Genomic DNA, 8,756 nt, shown 5'->3' on the forward strand with positions numbered 1-8,756 from the left:
AAAGAAGGGACCTAAAGAAGCATCAGCTTCCAGAAGAGGCCCAGCCTTCACCTACTCTCCTGCAGATGTTTTCAAGCTTTTTCTGGTAAAAATCAAACCTACTGCATTAAACCAAAGAGGAACAAAACTCTTCTGAAAACTTGACTCGAAACATCGGCTCTCTGGCAGTCTTGGAAGCAAATGGAAAGCAAAGTCTGGAGATGGCGGCTGTTCTCGGGTCTCAGTGTTTCAGGAGCTCTGAGGCGGATGCTCGCACAGCTTTGGGCTCTGGGAACTGGCACCAAGGTCTCAAGGAGTTAGGACACAGGTGTCCCTCAGCCACTGGTATGTCCTCTTTTTCCCTGACTTGTGCAGAAGTAGGTTGAAACAGTAGAGACTTGGGACTTCTGAAAAGTCAAGTTTGTGGTGTTTTCAACACAGATATCCTGAACTTAGAGAAAACTACAGGACTTAAAGTAGTTTGATGTGATTTAGTCAAGTGCTCTGGTACCGGCAGGGCTGGACTCTGGGTGTCCCAGGATCCTGCCACCAGGACGAAAGAAGCAGCACAATGATAATGGCTAAGACTAAAAACAATGAAGGAGAGCTGCTTCGAGGCAGAAGAGGCTACCTCTGTCTTCTCATCAGACTAAACCCTTCGACAGACCCTCCCAAGGCACAAATCGCTGCATGTGTGCCATCTTTCTAAATGAATTGTTGCTACAATAACAGATCTCAAGTGTCCCCTGAAGGCACGCTGTTCGATATTTATAATCACTTCATAAACACATGAGAAATGGCACAGTACAGCCCTACATAATCTATGTGCAATGATCCTTGGTGACAAAGTGTAAGTGACCAAATCCTTTTCCAGGTCTAATGATACTTCGCTCTAGTAAGCCAGTGATATATCTCGTATGGCAAAAATAAAGCACTCATGCATAAAATTAATACAGTAAGCTCTGAAGTCATAAAGCTTTCAGTCTGTGATATATTAGATGGGAAAATGACTAACCTGTGATTCAAGTTCTCCCAGTGTCTTATTCCCAATAGGTTGTAAGGTCACCTAGGCACTGTGTGATCAAACCAGGCCATTTCAGAAGCGTATGAATTATTAACCAACCAGTCTGGAAGCCCATTAGGGCATGTGCATAAAAAGCACTGCGAGGACACAGGTAGAAGATCCTCCTCATAGAGGTCAAATGTTTGTTCTTTCCAAGAAAGAGAGAACTTCCAGCATGAGAAAACTTCCAGCAAACAACTTTTATCCGTTTTGCTCCCCTGACTCCTTCTAGAAGGATGTGACGACACTGTGCACAAGCAGTCCGTGCCAGCACTGCTCTCAGAAACACAAATTTATTAGTCCTGTGAGCCTTGGTCACACCTCACACACACCAGTTATCCCAGTGCAGTGGCAGATCAGCCCCTGGTTATCTAGTGCAAGGGCTGGACTCCTCATGAAGATAGGCTCAGCAGTATCAAATATTGATGTTACCTGCCTGCATGGTGCATTGTGGACCTTTTCATTGCTGACTGTAGTAACTCAGAGATCAGAACTCCAACCCAATGACAGTTTTTCAAGGTCCTTCTGTAAGGAAACTGGTTGGGGCCAATACCAACAGAAACTCACACTGCTTGCTCTGACTGTGGGTATGGCAGGGATCACACATAAGAACATCCTGTAGACTCCATCGATTTGCAATCCAGCTCTTGTTTCAACCAGAAAAATAATTCTCCTTTGCATGTGAAATGATCACAGCGCTTAAAAAAAAAAAATCAAACTCTAGCTCCTCAATCAGGAACGCTGCCAAGCTATCGAATCAATAGGTTGTTAGATACTTGAAGTATGGGAATATGTGAAAGCTATCAAATGATTTCTTTGTTAATAAACTGCTACAGTAATTACCATTAGAAAGAAATGGAAAGATACAGATCAGAAATGGAAAGCTGTGAATGGTTTCTCATTAAGTGAAATTAAACTGCATGGGATTTTTTTTTCTTTTGGCCTTGATTCTGCAACATTTTAAACTTGCTTAACCAAAGCTGCTCACACAGCCAGCTTGGTGTGCCCCGTTTCACCTTCGGATCTTCAAGTTACCGAGGTCCTGGCAGAGGAGCTTACCTGGGGAACAAATTCAGAGGCAAGGGGATGTTGCACCTCCCAGAACTGAGCCCTATACACAGTAGCAGACCATCGTGCAGCAGCTCAGCCTGCAGAGGCCATTGCAGAGGTGTCCACACTGGGGCTCAGTTAAGAGCCGTGCAGATATCTTCCAACGAGTCACGGATTTTACTGCCAGACACAAATCCTCAGTCTGAACAACAGCATGGTGCCAGGTCACAACAGGATTCGTAAATCAGGAGCTGCTGGTTCACAGAGCAGTGAGTTAGCCGTGCTTCATCCTGCACATACCAGGTCTGATTTGCTGACCATTCCCTCCGCTCTGCCAGCAGCAGAAAGCAGGAAACCATGGAGAACCAGGTTAGACATGTGGACAGACCTTGGGGAAATGAGACCTGAAGGTTGAGTCCTGGTTTGGGGTGCACAAGAGAGCCTTGGAAGACTGAGGACAATGGTGTGCTTCTCCATTAGGGTCTTGGTAGGCAGCTCCAAGCATGAGAAGGTTCAATCCATGCTGCCTGTGTGCTAAACACAAAGACAGCCAGCATGAGAGCATCAAGACCCAAAGTCTTAACTTTCAAAGGCCTGTGGTGCTAAAACACAAGGTTTCAGGTAAAGAACATGGCAAAGTTCTGCAAATCATGAATACATCAGGAGGCACAAAAAATAGCCAGCCTTCCCTACTCCTCCCATTTGCCGTGTGTGGTCATCTTAACATTTTCAGTGCAACAGCTTGACCTCATCTGACATGCAGGTCAGGGAATTCAACAAGATACACTTAGGGTTCAGCTTTGCTCCAATTGGCAGAACAGAAATTGTCATGCTGGCTTTGGGGGGAAGAGAAGTAGTCTAGCCGCTAAAGCAGGCTCAGTTGCCCACACTACAGTCTGAACTATCCCAACGTTATTCCTCCTTAGCTTGCCTATAGCCGAGAGAGCACATGGGTGAAAGCACAGCTTCCTTCATGATGTAGGACATGCAGAGCAAGAAATCCACTCAAAGAAATGAGCATGTCTCTAAAAATCCAACTATTTTTATGAGAGAAAGTAAGGTTGCAGAGGCTGGAAAACACCTGAAAGGTATCATTCAACATCTGCGAATCCCACTTTACCTGCGCTGAATAGACAGGACAATATTAATAGCCCCACAGCTTCACACGTACAAAATTTCAAGTGTTTCCAGAGCCTTTCCAGATCTAAGGTATTGACTGAAATTGGTTGTCTTCTACCAGCTCATAAAGAAGGGGGGAGGGTAAAAAGGACTAATGAATGTACATTAACCTTTTGGTACTAGATTTCCCGCTACTAGCTACTAATGCAAAACCCATTAGAAGGAAATGTCTGGGAACCATGGTGTGTAAATGTTATAATGCAGTGAATAAGTCTGTAAAAATCTTAAATGGGCATGGCAGGGACAGAGACCCATGCAAAGGTGGATGCAAGTACAAGATGATTAAAAGAGGGTTCTTTGATTTGCTTTGGGTAGAGAAACTCTGGGGGAAAAACCAAAAAAACAAAAAACCTCATATGGTCTGGAGAGGTGAGGATTTGAAAACTGAGCTTTGCAGCTGCTCCTTTTGCGGATGAATTTTGTTTCTCATCCCAAGGGGCAGAGCTTCAAAGCACCTGCATAAACCTCTTCCATCACCACACACTTTTTCTTAAATCTTTCTCTTCTTTCGTTTGCCTGCCTGTGCAAGTGTTGCCCAGCGCGCTGGTGGAGGCTGTGGTAAGGGAGCTGAAACAGCCAAACGGACACGAGCTCCTTCCCAAGTTCTCATGCTGGCCTGGGCAGTGATTCCCATCCTCCTCTGGGTGCCTGAGCTCCTGCCCACTACAGGAAAAATCACCCCTCATCGCTTGCAGAAACACCACAAGTAAGTGGTTTTACTAGTAAAACCCAGGCACCTTTCTGGGGGAGCATCACCCCAGAAGTAGCAGTTGATTTGTCCAGGCAGCTCATTCCTTCAAGCAGGTACAAAAATGATTTTTTTTAAGATCATCTCTTTGAAGATGAAAGAAATACCAGGAGTAGCCTGGGCACAGTGTGAAGTAGGAACAGAGGAGGTGAGGGTGACCATGGCATTGAAAACACAAAGCAGCCTCAAATGTCTTCATCTGAGAATTTCTTCACTTGCTGGGTGCTCCGCTTTGAAAATGTAATGTGCGTAAGTGCTTCTCTTTCAGGGATGTGAAGAGAAAGAGGAAAGAATAAGACCAGAAGTGAATATTATCATTTAATATACAAAGACAGTTTCAATAGTTACCTTAATGTGCACTAATTAGGTGTGGGAATACCCAGCACATCCCAGGGGCTTGTTACAGCCTCTCTCCCTGGCTGCACTCAGGCGTATTTCGCCACCATGATCAAATATTGTAAAATGTACAAAGGTTTATCACCTGTAGGACAGAGAAGAAAATGGTGATTTAGCCCCCTTGGCAGTCACAGCCAAGTCATCTTCCTAAAAGAGAAGCCACAGTTTGGTTCCATTTACCACCTGGAGCCAGCCAGAAGCTGTCAGCACCAACCTGTGGCTGCCAGGACAGGAGCTCAGACTTGGACAAAAACTCTTTCTCTGGTTGTATCTCTGGATGTGTCCCCCATCCTACCCAGGAGGGGGGACAAGATTTGCAATTCCCCAACAGAGTGGACAACGGTGAGACAAGTCTCAAGGTCCATACACAAACATGTATTAATTTATCACAGCATATAGATCAGACTCATGTTACTTGACACATTAGGGCAGGCAATATATGATGACTTAATGTAAATCGGGAAAACACTAGGTACACAACAGACTACAGCAAGCTGCACGTTACTTAATGATAACAAGGAAAAAGGATATGTAATGACTTATAACAAGCAGTATTATACTTAATGATTAAAGGCAAGGAATTAAGTATAAACTTAGCAAGCAATATGATAGGCCTTGCCTATCACAGAGAAAGAAGGGAAAGGGAAAGAAAGAGGGGAGAGGGGGAGAGAGACAGAGATTACCGGTCCCGGTTCCTGTGTTGGTCTCACCAATGTGGGTTCAAGGATACCATCATTTTTACTTCTCCTCCTGCACTTCTTGCTGTCTTCATCTCTGTCTACATGCTGCTTCTTCTCTGAATTTATACACGTTTTTTCTATATGTGGATGTACAGTGTGTCTGCTAGGGAAGCAGGGCATTTTGTTGTTTACAACTACGTGCAATTGCCTTATCTCCCATGGAGATAAGTAATGAGACAAGGCCATCCTGCCTTCCCGAGATTCCTCATCTCATGCTAATTTGGGCCAAGGCTGTTTGAGGCAACTGTTTCCTTCTCAGTCTTATCAGGTCCCTGTACCACATTCCATTTGGCACTTACCAGTTTGCCACACAGGGCCAGAAACCGGTCTTGTTTTTGACCAAGCTGGGGGTTTGTAAAACGCCAAGAAATATTTAAGGCAAACATTCATGCATCTGTCTGCTACAGGTTGCTGGAGCTCCCAGTACTTTATTTACTTTACAGCTCTCCATGAAACCTCTTCAGGTCTCTGGTCGTCATCTCTGTCCTTTGCTCCAGCCAACTGTGAAGACCTTGAAGGACTAAGTGTAGGTACAACTGGGCATACACCACCACCTCAAAGGCAGCTGCCGCCTCGAATGGGATCAGGATAAGACGGTTTACACCTTCACAATCTCCTGGCCTTGGGGCTTTCTCCAGGGTGTCAAACAGTACAGTACCTGGGGTGAGCACAAGCCAAGAAGAGTTACCTTCCATCTATGGCCCTTTCCCGCTATCCTGAGCATCGTTTCCTTAAATACAGAGCCAGTTCTCCTCCTGCCTCACCAGCACATTTTTGAGTCTTTATAGGATTACAGCACGCTGTTTGGAGGGAGAAAGTGAGTGAGGACTTTGCACCTTTGTGTGTTTGTGAAGACATTTCCGTCCTCTTGTGCTTACACTGTGGTACTTCTTTGTTTATGCCTGTAGCACAAGTGCCATCTCCAGCTCAACAGATCGGGGCAGTGCCATCCAGAGATCAACCCAACGCTGATACCACCTTGCCTGGCCTTGAGTGGGAACCGTGGTTCCATCTGACTTGTGGATCTTACAGAACTTGCCCTTTGAACGGCGTGTGGCCCAACCATGGCATCTTAAAGCAGAAGCTGCTGCATCCGATTACTTATCTCCTTTATGCATGAAGCTGGGGGCTTCAATTACAAAGCCCAGAGCTCCATTTTGCATTCACAATCTATCTTCACAGTCCAAATCCAGTTTAAAGTAGCTGATTGCAGGTACTCAAAACCAAGTAAAAATGCATGGCTACCTCCAGACCTAGCCCTGACTGATAGCTGACTATAGCAGAGCCCACTGCACCTGCACCAGATACTGTTAGGACCTACCTGCTTCCCTGCACTCTAATAAGGCTTCATGGGGAAACACAAGGGCCCTGTAAGGAGGAAATAAAAATTCCTTGGAATTGACAAATGTAGGTGCAATGCAACAAGAACAAATCCAATGAGGATGGTGAAACAACTGGCACAGATTGCCCAGAGAGGTAGTAGAAGTCTCGTCCCTGGAGATGCTCAAGGTCAGGGTGTGCTATGTGCCCAAGCATCCAGCTCCTTGGACAAGCGGGCTGTCCTGCTACGGCTGGGAGAGCAGGTCCATAGCTCACAAGATCTGAGCTAGCTAGGGACAGCCCCTGCTTCTAAGCCACAAACATACACTGCTGCACAGACCACAGGAACTTCAAATTCAGTGTGAACAGTTACTCCATCTCTCATTGAGCTAAGGTTAACTTTATCAAGCAGTTTTTTTAAAACCAGAAGTCAATAGTCCATGGAAGCTCTTCACTGGAAAAAAACCCAAATGCTTATTCCAGGCTGTTCCCGAATGTTTTACCATAGCTTGTTCAACAGGTATACAGCGAACAAAGAACAAGAGACCAGAAACATGTATTGTGAGTAGATTGAGCTGGGGAGAACATCTGCCTCCAATTATTCCGTTAAACAAAACTGTGACTTTTAATTTAATAAAATCCTTCTGCTTACATCCACAGATAAAATTGTTCAAGCCTGGCTGAGTTTAAAACCAGAACCTGGCACCTCTTCAGAAGCACGTTAGAGAGCTCAGAGTCGGAAATCTTCCCATTTTGACATACGCAGCTGCTGGCTGAGAGCAGGAACGAAGCACTGCATTGGATCCAGGCTCCAGAAGCAAAGCACTTGGAGGTCAGGGGCAATATTTACATTAATAGCAATATTGCTTGTGTGGGGGCTTTAAAAACCGTGCGTGCCACTAAGAGTAGCTGTTTTGAATGCAGGTTCCATCAGGCACACAGGTGACCCTGACTTTATACAGTCAACCTAACAGCATGCAAAGGAGTTGAGCCTGGAGTGCAGCCCGGCTCCTCTGCCCTCTCCCCTTGCTCTCATCTCCCGCTCTCCCAGAATAAACCCAGGGGACACAGCCAGGCAGAGCATACGGGCATTACATTGCTGCACAGTGCAAAATAAGCATGGGAAGAATAAGATCCAGCACCGCGGATTTATTGAATTAAACATTATTGTAGCTAATGCAATCAATACAGCATTGACTGCATTACCCATATTAATATTTAATTCAATTAAAAGGCTCCCAATTTTTCATTTGTTTTTAAAAGTTCTTACAGATCTTTTACACTGCAGGAAAAAAGTTAAATTTGCTAGAGACTGTAAATTCAAGCTGGACACAAACTACAGCTGGTCTGATTTTGCCCTGCCACCAGCAGCTCAAAGCTGACCATTCCAGCAGAGGAAGGGAGAACCATTTTCCTGGCCAGGCTGCCACGAACACCCAGTACAAACCCTGCAGAGAGACTGGGACTCCCTCAGGGGAACGTGGAGTGCACAAGCGTGTGTGGCAATAAGAAAAGCTCATTTTGTAGGCCTTTGTATCTTAACTGAGCACCAGCTGATCAATTCCAAAAGAGGCAGCCTCACACTTGCTTCCCCCAACAAATACTTTGACTCCTCTAAGAATTAGCAGTTTGCTAAACTAGCAGAAAACTAACCAAGCCTCATACTAGCTGAAGAAATAAGCAAATTTTCTTTTCAGTTCAGCAAGCTGAGAAAGACAGACAGCTTAGCTGTTGCTTCACGTACCATGTTTTAACACGTATTTTAGCTCCATTCTCACTGTTTGTCATGCAGGTTTACGAAGGTAAGTGCTGCTCTTTATTGTGCAGCCCTCATCACAGCACAGCACTGCTCATCCACACGCTCACCGCAACTGAACAGCCCTGAAGTAAACAGACCTGAGAAAGGGCTGCTGTGGTTCACAGCTGTGTCCATCAGGGAAGAAAACTTTCTGTTGCTTAAATACACTCAGACATGCAGAGCAGATAGTGTAAGGCAGCTAGTGGTAGCATTGCACAGTTAACCTCTCCCAGCCGCAGGGCACAACGCTTCCAGCATCCGCCCGAGCAAGAGAGCAACCCCTGCTGCATAACAAAACCATGGGTACCAGCCGTCCCACTGCCTGTCACTGCCTCAGCATCTCCAATCGGTGAGTGACACCAGTGTCTCAAACACACAGCGGGAGCTGATGGTTCTCTGCCTCTTCATCAGACCAGAGCTCCTGCCAGGAATCAAACTGAAGCACATAAAATGCATCTTCTCCATAGGAGGGGGGGGGGGGGA

Source organism: Apaloderma vittatum, unplaced genomic scaffold (assembly GCF_000703405.1).
Source record: "Apaloderma vittatum isolate BGI_N311 unplaced genomic scaffold, ASM70340v1 scaffold489, whole genome shotgun sequence".
In the NCBI taxonomy this organism is placed as follows: Eukaryota; Metazoa; Chordata; class Aves; order Trogoniformes; family Trogonidae; genus Apaloderma; species Apaloderma vittatum.